The 17,850-nt window shown below is 35.2% G+C and overlaps 1 long non-coding RNA gene across 8 annotated transcripts in view; it reads left to right on the forward strand.

Annotated features, from left to right (window-relative positions):
• Positions 1 to 17,445, forward strand: part of LOC111168920 (uncharacterized) — an 89,872-nt gene extending 72,427 nt beyond the window's left edge. For 3 of the 8 annotated variants that reach the window (XR_016395196.1, XR_016395191.1, XR_016395193.1), the window contains one exon: positions 4,302 to 17,437. This is a non-coding gene — a long non-coding RNA (uncharacterized LOC111168920). Of the gene's footprint in view, positions 1 to 4,301 lie in introns of all 8 variants that reach the window. The other 5 variants (XR_016395192.1, XR_016395197.1, XR_016395195.1 and 2 more) reach the window with 5 other exon arrangements.
• The last annotated feature ends 405 nt before the right edge of the window (positions 17,446 to 17,850 follow it).

Here is a 17,850-nt window from a genome sequence, read left to right on the forward strand (position 1 = left end):
TGATATTGGCCTGTAGTTTTCTTTCTTTGTGACATCCTTGTCTGGTTTTGGTATCAGGGTGATGGTGGCCTCGTAGAATGAGTTTGGGAGTGTTCCTCCCTCTGCTATATCTTGGAAGAGCTTGAGAAGCATAGGTGTTAGCTCTTCTCTAAATGTTTGCTAGAATTTGCCTGTGAAGCCATCTGGTGCTGAGCTTTTGTTTGTTGGAAGATTTTTAATCACAGTTTCAATTTCAGTGCTTGTGATTGGTCTGTTTTTATTTTCTACTTCTTCCTGGTTCAGTCCCAGAAGGTTGTGGTTTTCTACGAATGTGTCCATTTCTTCCAGGTTGTCCATTTTATTGGCATACAGTTGCTTGTAATAACCTCTCATGATCCATTTTTTTCTTCAGTGTCAGTTGTTACTTCTCCTTTTTCATTTCTAATTCTATTGATTTGAATCTTGTCCATTTTTTGGATGAGTCTTTCTAATGGTTTATCTATTTGTTTATCTTCTCAGAGAACCGACTTTTAGTTTTATTAATCTTTGCTATCGTTTGCTTCATTTCTTTTTCATTTATTTCTGATCTGATCTTTATGATTTCTTTCCTTCTGCTAACTTCAGGGTTTTTTTGTTCTTCTTTCTCTAATTGCTTTAGGTATAAGGTTAGGTTGTTTATTTGAGATGTTTCTTGTTTTTTGAGGTAGGATTGTAATGCTATAAACTTCCCTCTTGGAACTGCTTTTGCTGCATCCATTATGTTTTGGGTCATCGTCTTTTCATTGTCATTTGTTTCTACATATTATTTTGTTTCCTCTTTGACTTCTTCAGTGAACTCTTGGTTATTAAATAGTGTATTGTTTAGCCTCCATGGGTTTAGAATTTTTACAGATTTTTTCCTGTAATTGATATCTAGTCTCGTAGCGTTGTAGTCAGAAAAGATACTTGACACGATTTCAATTTTCTCAAATTTACCAAGGCTTGATTTGTGACCAAAGATATGATCTATCCTGGAGAATGTTCCAGGAGCACTTGAGAAGAAAGTGTATTCTGCTGTTTTTGAATGGACTGTCCTATAATATCAATTAAGTCCATCTTCTCTAATGTGTCATTTAAAGCTTGTATTTCCTTCTTTATTTTCATATTAGATTATCTAGCCCATTGGTGAAAGTGGGGTGTTAAAGTCCTGTTCTATGATTGTGTTACTGTCAATTTCCCCTTTTACGTCTGTTAGCATATGATTTATGTATTGAGGTACACCTATTTTGGGTGCATAAATATTTACAATTGTTATATCTTCTTCTTGGATTGATCCCTTCATCATTATGTAGAGTACTTCTTTGTTTCTTGTAATAGTCTTTTTTTTAAAGTATATTTTGTCTCATATGAGAATTACTACTCCAGCTTTCTTTTGATTTCCATTTGCATGGAATATCTTTTTCTGTCCCCTCACTTTCAGTCTGTATGTGTCCCTAGGTCTGAAGTGGGTTTCTTGTAGACAGCATATATACGGGTCTTGTTTTTGTATCCATTCAGCCAGTCTATGTCTTTTGGTTGGAGCATTTAATCCATTTACATTTAATGTAATTATTGATATGTATGTTCCTATGACCATTTTCTTAATTGTTTTGGGTTTGTTTTTGTTGCTCTTTTCCTTCTCTTGTGTTTCCTGCCTAGAAAATTTCCTTTAGCATTTGTTGTAAAGCTGGTTTGGTCTTACTGAATTCTCTTAGCTTTTGCTAGTCTGTAAAGGTTTTACTTTCTCCATTGAATCTGAATGAGATCCTTGCTGGGTACAGTAATCTTGGTTGTAGGTTTTTCTACTTCATCACTTTAACTATGTCCTGCCACTCCCTTCTGGCTTGCAGAGTTTCTGCTGAAAGGTCAGCTCTTAACCTTATGGGGATACCCTTGTATGTTATTTGTTGTTTTTCCCTTGCTGCTTTTAATACTTTTTCTTTGTATTTAATTTTTGATAGTTTGATTAATATGTGTCTTGACATGTTTCTCCTTGGATTTATCCTGTATGGGACACTCTGCGCTTCCTGGACTGGACTGACTGTTTCCTTTCCCATGTTAGGAAAGTTTTCAAGTATAATCCCTTCAAATATTTTCTCAGTCCTGTTCTTTTTTTCTTCTTCTTCTGGGACCCCTATAATTCGAATGTTGGTGTGTTTAATGTTGTCCCAGAAGTCTCTAAGACTGTCCTCAGTTTTTTTCATTCTTTTTTCTGTATTCTGCTCTGTAGTAGTTATTTCCACTATTTTATATTTCAGGTCACTTATACATTGTTCTACCTCAGTTTTTCTGCTATTGATTCCTTCTAGAGAATTTTAAATTTCATTTATTGTGTTGTTCATCATTGTTTGCTTTGCTCTTTAGTCCTTCTAGGTCCTTGTTAAATATTTCTTTTATTCTCTCCATTCTATTTCCAAGATTTTGGATCATCTTTACTATCATTACTCTGAATTCTTTTTCAGGTAGACTGACTATTTCCTCTTCATTTTTTGGTCTGGTGGGTTTTTACCTTGCTCCTTCATCCACTGTGTGTTTCTGTCTCTTCTCATTTTGCTTAACTTACTGTGTTTGGGATCTCCTTTTTGCAGGCTGCAGGTTCGTAGTTCCTGTTGTTTTTGGGGTCTTCCCCCAGTGGCTAAGGTTGGTTCAGTGGGTTGTGTAGGCTTCCAGTTGGGGGGGACTATTGCCTGTGTTCTGGTGGATGAGGCTGGATCTTGTCTTTCTGGTGGGCAGAACCACATCATGTGGTGTGTTTTGTGGTGTCTTTAGGCAGCCTCTCTCTTAATGGGTAGAGCTGTGTTCCTGTCTTGCTAGTTTTTTGGCATAGGATGTCCAGCACTGTTGCTTGCTGGTCATTGAGTGGAGCTGGGTCTCAGTGTTGAGATGGTGATCTCTGGGAGAGCTTTCACTGTTTGATATTACGTGGAGCCAGGAGGTCTCCAATGTCTTCAGGACCAATGTCCTGAACTTGGCTCTCCCACCTCAGAGGCATAGGCCTGACACCTGGCCAGAGAACCAAGACCCTGTCAGCCACACAGCTCAGAAGAAAAAGGAGAAAAAAAATAAAGAAAGAAAGAAAAAATATATATATAATAAAGTTATTAAAATAATAAAAATTTAAAAATTATTAAAAATAAAAAGTAGTAAAAAAAGAAAGAAGAGAGCACCCAAACCAATAAACAAATCCACCAATGATAACAAGTGTTAAAAACTATACTAAAGGGCTTCCCTGGTGGTGCAGTGGTTGAGAGTCCGCCTGCTGATGCAGGGGACACGGGTTCGTGCCCCGGTCCGGGAAGATCCCACATGCCGCAGAGCGGCTGAGCCCGTGAGCCATGGCCGCTGAGCCTGCGCGTCTGGAGCCTGTGCTCCGCAACGGGAGAGGCCACAACAGTGAGAGGCCTGCGTACCGCAAAAAAAAAAAAAGTGACAGACAGAACCCTAGGACAAATGGTAAAAGCAAAAATGTACAGACAAAATCACACAAAGAAACATACACATACATACACAAAAAGAGAAAAAGGAAAAAAATATATATATCTACATATATAAAAAAAAAGACAGCAACCAAATCATTAAACAAATGTACCAATGATAATAAGCTCTAAATACTAAACTAAGGTAAACATAAAGCCAGAAACAAGTTAGATGCAGAAAGCAAACCCCAAGTCTCCAGTTGCTCCCAAAGTCCACCACCTCAATTTTGGGATGGTTCATTGTCTATTCCGGTATTCCAGAGATGCAGGGTACATCAAATTGATTGTGGAGATTTAATCCGCTGCTCGTGAGGATGCTGGGAGAGATTTCCCTTTCTCTTCTTTGTTCGCACAGCTCCTGGGGTTCAGCTTTGGATTTAGCCCCACCTCTGCATGTAGGTCGCCTGAGGACATCTGTTCCCTCCCAGACAGGACGGGGTTAAAGAGCAGCTGATTAGGGGGCTCTGGCTCACTCAGGCCAGGGACAGGGAGGGGTACAGAATGCGGGGTGAGCCTGGCGGCAGAGGCCGGAGTGACATTGCAACAGCCTGAGGCGCATGTGTGTTCTCTCGGGAAATTGTCCCTTGATCATGGGACCCTTGCAGTGGTGGGCTGCACAGGCTCCCGGGAGGGGAGGTGTGGATAATGACCTGTGCTTTCACACAGGCTTCTTGGTGGCTGCACCAGCAGCCTTAGCGTTTCATGCCCGTCTCTGGGGTCCGCGCTGATAGCAACAGCTCGTGCCCGTCTATGGAGCTCATTTAGGCGGTGCTCTGAATCCCCTCTCCTCGCGCACCCTGAAGCAATGGTCTCTTGTCTCTTTGGCAGGTCCAGACTTTTTCCCAGACTCCCTCCCAGCTAGCTGTGGTGCACTAGCCCCCTTCAGGCTGTGTTCACACCGCCAGTCCTCTCCCTGGGATCCAACCGAAGCCGAAGCCTCAGCTCCCAGCCCCCGCCCATCCCAGCGGACGAGCAGACAAGCCTCTCGGGCTGGTGAGTGCTGGTCAGCACCAATCTTCTGCGTGGGAATCTCTCCGCTTTGCCCTCTGCACCCCTGTTGCTGCGCTCTCCTCCATGGCTCTGAAGCTTCGCCCCCACCACCCACCCATTTCCACCAGTGAAGGGTCTTCCTAGTGTGTGGAAACTTTTCCTCCTTCACAGCTCCCTCCCAGAGGTGCAGGTCCCATCCATATTCTTTTGTCTCTGTCTCTTCTTTTTTCTTTTGCCCTACCCAGGTAAGTGGGGAGTATCTTGCCTTTTGGGAAGTGTGAGGTCTTCTGCCAGCGTTCAGTAGGTGTTCTGTAGGAGTTGTTCCACATGTAGATGTATTTCTGATGTATTTGCTGGGAGGAGGGTGATCTCCATGTCTTATTCCTCTGCCATCTTGAAGTTCTCCCCAGTCCTGATATTTTTGAGAGTAACGGTCACTAGATTTTTTAATTCATAAATTATAGATTGTTTAATGTTCTTGTTATCTGTCTCAAAGAAAGATATAGAGATGATTCTTTTTATAAATAATTATTTGCTTCTGTTAAGTACAATTAAGGATCATAGAGTTAAAGGCAGGCAAATTGGTGAAGCATCATTCAAAGCTCACTCATATTTGCAAGTTACACTGAAATATTTAAAGGTTTTCTCTTAGTATCTTCCAGATAACTAAAAATTATTTTTCTTATGCCATACTCAGACTTTCATACTTATATTGAACTGTCAGCAATCCTAAATTATGAGAAATTTAAATGGAACTTTCAAACAAAAAGAGATCTTAGAAATCCAATTGAACACTTTTAAATGAATAAATGGAGGTGCAAAAGGCCAAAGACTTGTCAAGATCACACATAGTTAGTGGAAGATATCTGATTCAAACATAAGTCACTAAAATCCTAGCATTGTTCTTTCTCGCCAAGCTTCCTATTGCACAATGAAGTGTCTCTTAACCTTAGAATATATTTCATACACAAGAAAGCATGAAGACATAAGGAGGAAGACAACTCCAATGGAAACTCCTAGCTATTAAAGCACAGGTTTATGAATTTCGCTAGGATGAAAACACTCAACACAAGTAAGAAATATATACTCGTAAAATCACAGATATTTCTAACTCTAAATAAAATACGTTTTAAAGAATCTTAAATCCTGTTTCTTAATATTTAACAGACTCTTTTCAAAGTTAACTAAACTTAAAATTAGATAGGTCAGCATTCTATTTCTTTGCATGCCTCTCTCCTTTTGAAATACAAATTATAAAAATCTTTCCCATGACCTGAAATACAACAACTCAAATGTTGTCTTGTGTTAGATATAACTCCATAATTATGCACTACCTATAGTGCTCATGTGTTGTACAGTATGTATTTTTTTTCAAGTCAACAATTCTCCATTGAAAGGAAAATATCTCTTATTCTGGGGCTTGTACTGAGGAAAAAGCATTTTAGAAAAATTATTTTTCCCCACAATAGTTCCACAATTTTGCCTGACTACTATTTTGGCTTAAACTTGGAACCACAAGATTAAAGTCTAATGTTTATAGTCTTTTCATTTTAATTTTATTTCTTTGGACTGCCTATAATCCCTTCTAATCATTTCAGCTATGGCGATTTTACCTACTGCGATAATGCCTGCTCCAACATACAGGTTTTATGTGTGTAGCTATGTTATTCCACTGGTTTGGCATGTTTGTGTCACATTATCAAGTCTGAGTTTTCTCAGTGGGCCTTCTTTGAGCTTTGTAGTCATTATTTTGAAGTACTGCTTCTTGCTGAAATGTTGGTTCTGTCCGAACAGTCCACTGTAATCTTGTTCTATGCATTATTATTATTCTTTATCAGATGAAAATTTTAAATATGAATGAAACAAGCCCCCATTTGCCTTTGCCTTTCAACTTTATATCTAAGAGAAAGTATAAACATAGTTCTGTACTATTAAGTAATATTTATTATAAAGCCATACTTTTTAATATAAAGATATACTAGATAAGACCTAACAAATAAGTAAAAGCATGTTAGATATTTCTAAATCAAAAATAGGGTAAAAGCTCTTCTAGAAGAATATTTATCAAACCAAGAAACTCAACAAAGTACCTCAGATTCAGCGTAGGAAATAAAAGTAAAAAATTAAACTGTGAGCAGAAAAACCATGGAAGCATCTAAGCTTCATGTTTCAATAAAGACCTTGAATTTAAAATACTAATACATTTAAAATACTAATAGCAACTGCTATTCAAGATTGGCTTATAAATTCAAAAAAACATATTTCACAAGCTACCAGAGCCTATTACTTCATTTTGCAAAATTCATACATGAACTGCCACACTTGTAACTTCAGAGAAATTGTAGAATGATTCTGAAGAAAGAGACAGGACTGTCTGAAAATGGACTAGTGAGAATTTTCCAGGTTGCTACTCTTTCACTCTTCTCATGGGATTCAAACTGGCTACTGCCCTGACTGATATTAATGTGTCATTTTCAAGTGCCATTGTGGCCCACTGCATCTGATATCTTTCCAGGTAATAGAATTCTGGAAACCTAGTTCGATGAGCATTAGGAAGACATGGGATTAGACTAAAGTACTGAATACCTCAGGGACACATGCTAGGCAGGAAGCTCAAGATCCAGGAGGTTTAAAGAAGACTATTTTGGAGTATCACACAGGTTCAAAATGTTTTTGAAGTTCCTGACCAGAAGACCCTGGTCAAATTACGGGAAATTAAACATTGTCAAGATGATAATTGCAATAATTTAAATCTGTAAAATAGCCTTGAATGCAATTATTAATAGAATGACAATGAAATAAATGTTTCTCGTATTCTGTAGAAACCAACCATCATCAAATGAAGAAATATATTCATATAATGCTAAATGATCAATAATAACTATGTGGTAGTTTCTCTTAATCTGCCTCAACTCTTCTGAATTTGTATAAAAGAACATTTCAAAATCAAAGGTTTTTAAAAAAATTTTTGTTTTATATTGTAGTATATAGTTGATTAACAAACAATGTTGTATTAGTTTCAGGTGTACAGGAGATTATCAAAGTTATTTTTAATGACTGAGCAGCGAATTAAGCATTAACAAAGGCCATTGCCATTTACATGACAAAATCCAGAAGTCCTTCAGGACTAATTAGGTGACATCAACCCTCAATTCTCCCTAATGAGGCCTTTGTAAGTCTTAGAACTATTTAACTTTTTAAACTTGAAAGCTATATAGATCTGTCAGAGTTTGTCCTTTTAATTGAAATAATATTTTATATTTTGCCTTTAAAGTGTTAAGAAAAGTCTCTGACGTTAAAAATTCAGTGTCAGTGTAAGTTAATAAGGAACTTTATGAAAGACCCTAAAGCAGTTCTCCAACTCATAGGAGGTAAGAATAGCCTACGAAGATTCAAGGGAATGTTTCAATAATTCATTCTTTTAGTTGGTACTTTTTTAATTATTTAACTCCAAAAATCCAAGTCTATTTCTAGACCACATTCATTCAACTACATGTTTTTCATCCTGTTTTTACAAAGTAACTCAACCTCTATTTATTTTTTTAAATGATTATAATATACGTGGAAATGTGGTCACCTGTGATTCATCCTGTGCCTGTATGGCACTCACCATGTGGAAGTGAATCAGAGGTTGGACTCTATTCTCATCATGACTGATCAACTTGGTAGTATGTTCATTTTCACACTGAAACAAGCAATGTGAAATCAGAGAACAATGTTAAGGAATAAACATTTGTTTTGAATCCCTTAATCAGAAAAAGCTAAAATTTCATAATAACAAGTATGAATGTTTCACTTTAAGAGCTAAAGCCATATCTACATATGGGATTTGTTGTGAAAGACTTTCACTTTTCTCTCTGAATGCATTTGTGTGGACAAGACAAAACATTAGGTCATCTCTGAAGAGAAGTAATTGAAAAGGTTCTATGCTCAGGCCCATGTTACCAAAGGCAACTAAATCTTGAATGCTTTGAATTTGTTATGACTAATGTATAGATTATAATGCTATACATTGACTGGGCAACATTTAATATTTTAAATTTTGAGAAACTGACCTTTCATATACTTTTTCTCTTCTTTCCCCCTCATGAAAATCATAGTTATCATTAAGAATTAACCAAGTTATACTTTCAAGAAAATTTAAAAATACTTATAGATACTATTCTCAGATGCATACTTTAGAAAGGAAAATTACTTCTTTAAACCAAGATTTCAAGCTTTAAAAAGTCACAGAAGTTTATCATGTACCTTATTTTTGTAATATCTCCACCTGAAAAGTGAAGATATATATATATATATATATACTCATTGTGTCCAAATCAATTAAAACTGGTTTTAGTTTTTTAAACATAATTATTTAGCATTTGAAGTTGCTAAAGATTATGTACAATGGATATTTTTTAATCTCATATAGTTTGTGATCTTTAGTCTTGTGTGCTAAAATATCCAATTGTTACCAGTTGCCTTTTGTACACTAAGATTGCATAAAGTGTCTCATTTGATTTAAATTACAGAAAATGTTTTCAACATCTATGTTTTCTGTGTCTCCTTTTTACAATGTTTTCAACATCTATGTTTTCTGTGCCTCCCTTTTACAATACTAACCTGAATAAATGCTATACCCCTTTCCTTAGAGGAGAATACGATTTGGTATCTAAAAGAAAATTCAATACAGGTTAGCATACAATCAACTTTTATTTCCTAAGTAAAAATTTAGTAAAAAATTAGTATTAAAGGTTTTTCTTTTGAAACCCTAAAGGCAATAATGGCATCAATGTAGGTATAAGGTAGTACTGGTTTATTTTCATATCTAGGTGCTAAATGGTAAAATTTGGAGGGGAAATACCAGAGAAGCAGCTAGGAATGGTCCTGCTTTGTGGTTTGGCTTGCATGGTGCAAGGCCCCCATAAGCACAGGAAGACAATATAGCTAGCACTATAAAATACAGAGAGGAAAACTTAAACACTGGACAGTAGTTGATAAATCTAGAAATACTAACATCACTATTAACATAGTAGCAATCCATACTCACTTCTCCCCAACTTTCACCACACTTCCAGGGCAGAAGAACAAATAGAACTTGTCTGTGTCTTCAGAGTGAAGAGTGAGCTACAACTGTCTCAACAATTTTGAAGCAGCATAAATTATCAGGACCCAAAAGAGAATAAGAACTTGATTTTGATTTTTAAAAAGGAAAAATGTATAAAAAAAAGCACAGGCAAGACTCAGGAAGCAGTTCAGAGGCAGAACTTTCTGAGATGCCCTAAAGCAATGGGACACAGCAAGAGGGATCCTTTATACTATGCCCATGGCTGAGAGCCTGGATGGGAGAATGTGTTAGGATGCTGACTAAAAATATTTTCCCAATAGCTTTTCCATGTAAACATGTACCTGCAGGAGTTTTACTTAAATTTTCTCTTTAAAGAGTAATAAGATGGAAGCAGCCCTACCTTATATTAAAACATACTATAAAGGTACTATAATTAAAAGAGTTTGGTGTTGCTATAAGGACAGAAATAATCAATAAAACAGAAGAAATACTATGAATACTTAATATTAATTTTAATAATATATTACATAATATAAGGAGGTCAAATGAACAAGGAAAGAAAATCACTTTCAATAAATGGCTCTGAGACAATTAGCTATTTTGGCTACAAATCACTTTAGATCATGTTTTCATATAAACCAAAATAAATTTCAAGTGATAAAAACTATGTTAAGATAAAATGCTAGAATAAAATAGTGACTTTTTACTAGCCCCTGAATAAGAAGGACACTCTAAATTTAAATTAGTGAGATAAATCATAAAGGAGTAATAAATTTGACTTCACAGAAAGGTCAAATTTCGGTGCACAAAAAATAGCAAAAACAAATGTAAAGTGAATTAATTCTTTGAAGGGATTGATGTATTGTCATCCAACACAGAGCAGATTAAGCATTCTTCCAAAAATGAGTTTCACCTTTTTCATGTCACCAAACCTTGCTCTCAGCTGCTGGGACATAAGAGTTCTAGTTCCCTATTTATAACTGCCAACTTCTTCTGCTGCTAGAGAATGTACAAATAAAAATAGTAATGTAGAGATAAAACTTGATTAGGTACTAGCATAATATAACATTTTTAGGAAAATATTGTATAAGCTACTTTTTTAGCTTAAACAGTCAATTTTCACCAGATACTGTCTATTACAATACAAATTATGCAACTGTTGTAACAGTTCACATCCTCAAGTCAGGAGCCTTGGAATTCCCAGCAGAAATCATTTTAGTTTTCATTTCTCTTCCTTGGGGAAGAACACCTTTTGTATTCTCTATTTTGTATATATATTTTTTGTTTATATATATTTGTGTATATTTTGTGTGTCTATATGTTCATAAATATATATGATAGAGAACTCTTTTTTGAAGATTTTTTTTGATGTGAACCACTTTTTAAAGTCTTTATTGAATTTGTTACAACATTGCTTCTGTTTTATGTTTTGGTGTTTTGGCTGCCAGGCATGTGGGATCTTAGCTCCCTGACCAGGGATTGAACCTGTACCCCCTGCATTGGAAGATGAAATCTTAACCACTGGACCACCAGGGAAGTCCCTGATAGGGAATTTTTTCATTTAAGGGGGAAATTCTTTCTTTAACTATATAAGGGATTTTATAATTAGGGAAAAATTGTTCTCTTTGCATACAATTTTGTCACATGAAATCAAATTAAGGGTGTCCACCTGACATTGTTTTATAAAGCCATGCAAATTTAAAACATGTTAGATCGAAGATAATCAAAGCACTCTTCATAATAAATGATGCTTTGCTTTTACTTTTACCTGGATTTCAAGTCCAGAGTGTAAATTAGACTTCAGGTTTATGAAACAGCTTGATTAGCCACCATTCTAGGAATTCATGAATCTATAATAAGAATAATCACTAATCAAGTATGCAACTATGTGGCAGGCACAGTGCTTAAGAGTTAACTGAACTTTAATCTTTACCATAATCACATGAATTAACGACTTTCATTATTATCATTATAGGGAAAAATATCTAAATAAAGATATAAATTTGTAGATTTAGTCTAAATATTGGGATAAAATTTTGGAGGACACTTAAAAACCATTCAGTTACGGGAAAATTATCGATCATTTGGGTTTTTGTGATTATTCTTTTATTCAATTACTAGAAAATTTTCTACGAATATATGATGTTTAGTTATTAATTATTACTCTTTCACTCATGGAACTTTGATTTTAAGTGAAGAAATTCCATATGCAATTTCCTTTGTAGCATACCACAGTATCTCACATAACTTCATGTAGGTAAAAACAGCAGGATATTAGCCCTTTAGAAATAAAGATTTGTCTTCATTTAGGAAAACAAAGTTCTCCTTTTAATAAAAAGCCCCCAAAAAAGTGATCCCTAAACAGAAAAAAATTTTAGAAATTATTGTGTATCTGCAGGATTATTTCCCCTACATATCTATCATCTGATGCCAGCATATTTTACAGCAGTTACCACCTGTTAGAATTCATGTTTTTGGATGATCAATTAATTTTTATCATGTTGATTTTCCCCAGCAAGCTATAGGTTCACCTCAGCTGCAAAAATTTTCTAAACTGAGCAAAGCCTCCATAGGAGAAGTCAGGATATGATCTTTCAAACACAGTGTAACTCTGTAGGAGTCTATTCAGGAATTTGAGGAAGAACTGTGAGAGAGTAAGTTTGTAGCATTTACGCTGTTTGCAAACCTGACCTTAAAAAGTGATTAAAGTCCACATATAAATGACTATACTTAACTCTTGTATAGCACTTCTGATTTACTAAGTTTAGTTAATTTGCCAAAATTTATCCTAGGCTAAATACATATTACTAGCTATCCTACAAAAGAAATTAAGTCAGAAGCTTGGAACAAGTTGTTCAAGGGGCACCCTACGTGAGTGCCAAGTTGGTTATACAGCTTTTATAGTCTCCTAACCAAAAGTCAATAATACTGAGGGTATCCCTATAGTCAAATATTGATAACACATAGATTTCCCCCAATAGATTGGATTTGTTCCATGTCTTCTTTCCAAAAGGGATTGAAGTTGAATGTTTAAGGGTTTGAACAGACAATTTGACATATGTTTGCATAACTATGATTCCCTCAGAGAAGTCTGATGAAAATAAAACCAAATTTTTGTTAGATTCTGCAAGGACTTAACCAGTTGCTCCCTAAACTACCAGAAAATACAAATCAAAGTGGAACTTGTATTCCACACATGACTCAAAGGGGCTCATATCACATCAGAACTCCATTGCTCTCCATTCATAACAATCATGCTACAAAGTAAGTAAAAATTCTATCTCCCTCTTACATATCTTTCATTTTTCCTCAGCCAAAAGCCCCTCATTTATTCCATTAATCTAACATAAAAGCATTTCCTGCATTGCAAAATGAAACTTCATTACACAAATGGGTTTACATTCAGTGGCAGAGACTTTATCCTATAGTTTCCTTTCTGTTATCCTTCCTTTTAGGAACACTCTTCTCCTCCTCAAGATATGATCACCCAACTAGAGTTCCCAGCATTCCTTGCAGCCTCATGTGACCATGTGATTTGCCTCTTGCTAATGGTAATTAAGCAAGAGTAATGTGGGCAACTTCAGCCTTCTATCTTTAAAAGGGAAAACTCACTTGCCCTCTAATTCTCTTTCCACATCTCACTGTAGATAAAGCAAACAGTGGTGAGCCAGTGTCCACCAAGCAATTGAAGACAATTTTAGGGAATAGCAGAGCAACAATATAGAAAGAACCCGGGTTCCTAAATGACTCAGCAGCCTCCCTCTAGTTAGTTACATTAAACATCTACTTTGTTTGAGCCACTGTGTTTTAGGATTTCCTTGTCACAGCCTCTTATCTGTATCCCCAAATACAATTATTCAAATTAGAACTCCTTTCAGCTCATTTCTACTGTTGACACTTTTGTCTGTGTTGAAACATTGCTGCTGGTGATAGTTTCACCCAAGTATGTAGCAAAAGACTATTATGGGGTCAGTATTGCTTCTCTTTTTGGACAAACATGCTTATTTTGTACTATATACCTGAGCCACTGGGTTTATACAAACTTGGGGCATCCAGGCTGCTACCCTTTAGCCCCATGATATTTGTTTTTAATCATTTTATTATAACATCAATGCTGTTTGAAGTTTTTCTTCACTGTGTTCTTGTAATGAATCTTATTTCTGCCTTTTTTATTATCATCATAGAACATTTATTTGTGTGTCTGTTTATAATCCATAATCTGCATATGTATGACCAAGGACAATCTGACAATAGTATTTATTTCACTGATAATCACCAAATTTCCTGATAGATCCTCCCAAGCTCTCCCATTGGACTAATGCTGGATATACAAGACCTACAGCAGCAGTGTTACTACAGGTGTTAGTCCAAGTTACTGTGGCCCCAGTATACACATATTCATGATGCAAGCTTTGTTGATAACGTTCTACAACGTGGATTTACTACAAGCAAAAAGATAGTTATTCTCTTTAATCCTTTTTTTTAAGGCAAATGTTAAAGTCTCAATGAAATGATGTACAACTGTATTGAAAAAGACTTACATAGTATCTGTTATTTTTCATCTTTCTTACAGCTAGAAAAACAAATGCCTAATGCCTTTCCTTTCATTTTTGGGCTCACAAATTAGAGTATTTTCAAAGAGAAAAGAACCTTAAGGACTTCTTTTCTAGGAGTTTTTAAACTGTGTTCCTGGCACCCTAGGACTCCAGAGCAGTATCTTAAAGTATGCCTAAAGAGCAGTTGGTGGAGGATGCTGAGTGGTAGGGACCAGAGGCTCCCACCCTGCTTCAGATCAGTTTTCTTTAATCTTTAAGATGTTAGGGTTCCATTTGAGATTTCATTTTTTAAATGTGTTTTCTAATATTTGAAAAGTGCTAATCTAGTCCAAACCAAATGAGGGAACTGAGAGCTCAAGGGAATAAGATTTACTCATGAAGTAAGAGCAGATTTGTGGTGAAGTTAAGATGGGATCCTAGTCTTTTGACATCTTGTCCAGAATTTTTATACCAAAGCTACAGAGATGATTTAATAAAATGTGGGCGTTCAACCACACACAGTTAAAGTGACATAGCTATTCTGGTATTCATGTGACTTATAGGAGTTTCAACAATAACTTCAAATTTCCCTGTATTTTTCATCTGGCTTTTAGTTCAGAATAGTGCTAAATGTTTTGATTTCTGTATCCAGCAATTAAGATTAGTATTAATATTTTTCCACTTTAGAAAAAGCAACATTTTTAATTTAAAAAATTATGACTGCTCTAAAAATTTTTTTTAAAGAAGGAAGTTATGACATAGCAGAATGCACAGGACTCTAATAGGAAACATGATTCTAAATACTGCTCTGCCATCAAAGAAACAGCTTTGTGCCCTTTCTTTGCCAATCATGTCATCTTGACAGACCTCAAATTTCTTAGTTTTTAATGTGATTAGTCTATACAGCTTATAAGGTTTCTTCCAGATCTAAAAATCTAGAACTCTCTTTTCTAGGTTAATCCTGTCCATCTGCAGATCAAGCAATAAAGTGTATAATTATTCAGTGTATATCTCTGTGCATAATGTATGTATGTATGTTTTAGCATATGCCTACAAATCAAGGAATCTTCAAGCTTTTAATTTTATGGCTCTATTTTATGGGTTTTTTCCATTTTTAAAAATATACTGTTATTTGCATTCAATAAATTCACCCTTTTAAGTGTAGAGTTCTGTGAGTTTTTATGAACATTTACAGTTACATAATCACCACCAAAATCAAGACATATAACAATTCCATCATGCCAAAAAATTCCCACCTCCCTTTAGAGTCAACTCCACACCATACTTATTCCCTAACAACTACAGCTCTGTTTTCTGTCATTGTAGTTTCACCTTTGCTTCTTTATGTATTTTTTTTTTAATCTTGAGAGTCCTTACTTTTTTACTTTCATCTGTAGTTCTGAAAGTTAAATAGTATACACTGTACCTACTCTGATGGTTGCCTTATATCTTGTTTAATTTTAACAACAAAATTGATAATAATTCTGAGATGCAGACATCACTACACTGACTTTATATATGAGGAAACTGAGACTCGTAGAAGTAATTTTCCAGGGTAACAGAGCTAGTAAACAAAGAACCCCAGCTCCTTAATGACCACAGCACCACGATACACACCCTGATATAGCCGCTCTCCAGACTTCTTGTACATGAGAGCAAAATAAACTTTTATTTGTTTGAGCCTCTGTTATTTTAAGTTTTCTGCTACATGAAGCCAAATCTAACCTCATTTGTTTTGGATCCTCCTTTTTGAGCATCCTTTTCTCAGAACACATGCTAAACTCTCCAGCAGGCTTACCAGACCCAGGGAGAGATCATAGTTTAATTACATTTTCGGAGCCTTAAATGTGGCCACAGGTCAAAGTGCTATCTCAAATTCTTATTTTTAAAATCTCCATCTATTGGAATCTAAGTCTGTATTTCAATTAGTTCCAAACCCAGAGGAGGACAGGAATGATATTTATTGGAGCTCCTAAATGCCAACATTTATTTTCACTTTTAATTTACCAGATGATTGCCCATTCTCCAATTTGTGTTACGTATAATTTTTAAAAACTGCTTAGTCTTCATTTTAGATGCATATTAAAAATACACTTTGCATCATACTCATATTCACAGAGGTGAGTTTGATTTAGCAGAGGCAACCCTGATGCTCAAATCGGACAAATCTACTTCATACTCACAGATGCAAGATCCACAGGCCAAAATTCTCTCCCTTTAACCCCCTTAGAATATCATGTGGAACACAGCTCCCTGAACCAGCTTTCTTAATCTTAAGGCTATTGACATAAGAAAAATAGTGTCTCCTACAGGGAAGAAGGCTAGGATGGTCTGTAAATAAAAAAAGATATTATATGGGAAGAACTGAGGACTACATTTTAAAACAGTGTGCCTTCACATGAGCATTTATGTTAAACAATCTGATGAAAGTTCATAAATATTTACTTCACATTGCAATCTGCATACATATTTTCATATCAGATATAGGAAGAATACAATTAAAACATCAAACCGTTACATACACAGTACACAAGCAAGTTACTTGAATGAGTAGGTTAAAAAAATAAGGTAGATTGTTAGGTTTTTTTTAGTGTTGGAATCAGTAACTTAAGAAAAGGAACATAATGTTATCTGGTATTATTAGATGATAGCATAACTAATCTTGTAGAAATGGGAAGGAAGTCATACTATGTACATTTCTCATGGAAGAAACTTTTTTCTACTCTCAATATGAGTATGTGCTCTGAGGGACCAGTGGTTTTATTTTTTGCCTATGGACTTTCTCATTGTTGGACCTCACAGTGTTTTGCTCTTTTTTTTCAACTGCTAAAGCTAACGGACATATTTATGTACCCCTCCCAGGAAGCAGATATAAATTCATGACCTATGTTTTATATTCTAACATCATTCCAGAGGTCATCTTTTCTTTCTAATCTTATTTTCCTTTTGTTTATTTTAAATCATTTATCTTTTTAAATACAGATATTCCTGTACTATTTCTTAAATCATTCGTGGAAAAACACAAATTCTAAATTAATTAACTAGTAAACTATACTAATATTGGTATTTTTAGTTACCCGCTTAAGACACCTAAAATAATCAGGTATTAGAATAGAACGTGAATGATACTTATATTATCATCTTACCTCTATAAGATCAATAATCAGAAGATGTTAACAGAGTCCTTCACTGTCAATGGTATAAATTCTATTTAATTCATAGGGAAATAAAGACATGAGAAAGCAAATAAGCCTAATGGTTCAAAAATTAGAAACCTGATATTAATGCACTGTTACTGACTCCATGTTCAGACCAATATGTCAGTTATTCATCAACAGAATGAAAGTTAAAGTCAATCAGCTTTATTATTTTTAAAGTGTAGATATATTTAAATGTAACCATATGAATGTGTTTTGATTCGTTCAATTTCTTATTACAGATGAACTTGAGTTAAGAGAAAAATATATCTGCTAAAATATTTGCATAGATATATGATTCACTATAGCAATATTTTACATAGAGTAAAATAAATCAAAAATGTTTTATGCTGATATCGTTTTTACTAACAGCTCAGGAGGAAAGGGAAGAGAAAACATCTATTCTTTTTAGAATCTTTTGCCTCTATTAGGTGCCCAGGCAATCTGTCTGTAAACCTTTCTGTCTTGTGCAAACATTCAACATCATTAGATTGAAATAGTTTAACTGAGGGAATTCCAATTTATACCTCTTCTAGATCAATTATTATATTTTAGTTGTTTTAAGTGCCTCCTCTCACTTTCCAAGGTGTCCTGATTTGAGAGGC

Source organism: Delphinapterus leucas, chromosome 12 (assembly GCF_059928025.1).
Source record: "Delphinapterus leucas isolate spDelLeu-1000000601 "Yukka" chromosome 12, BTC_Dleu_Yukka2, whole genome shotgun sequence".
Classification (NCBI taxonomy): Eukaryota; Metazoa; Chordata; class Mammalia; order Artiodactyla; family Monodontidae; genus Delphinapterus; species Delphinapterus leucas.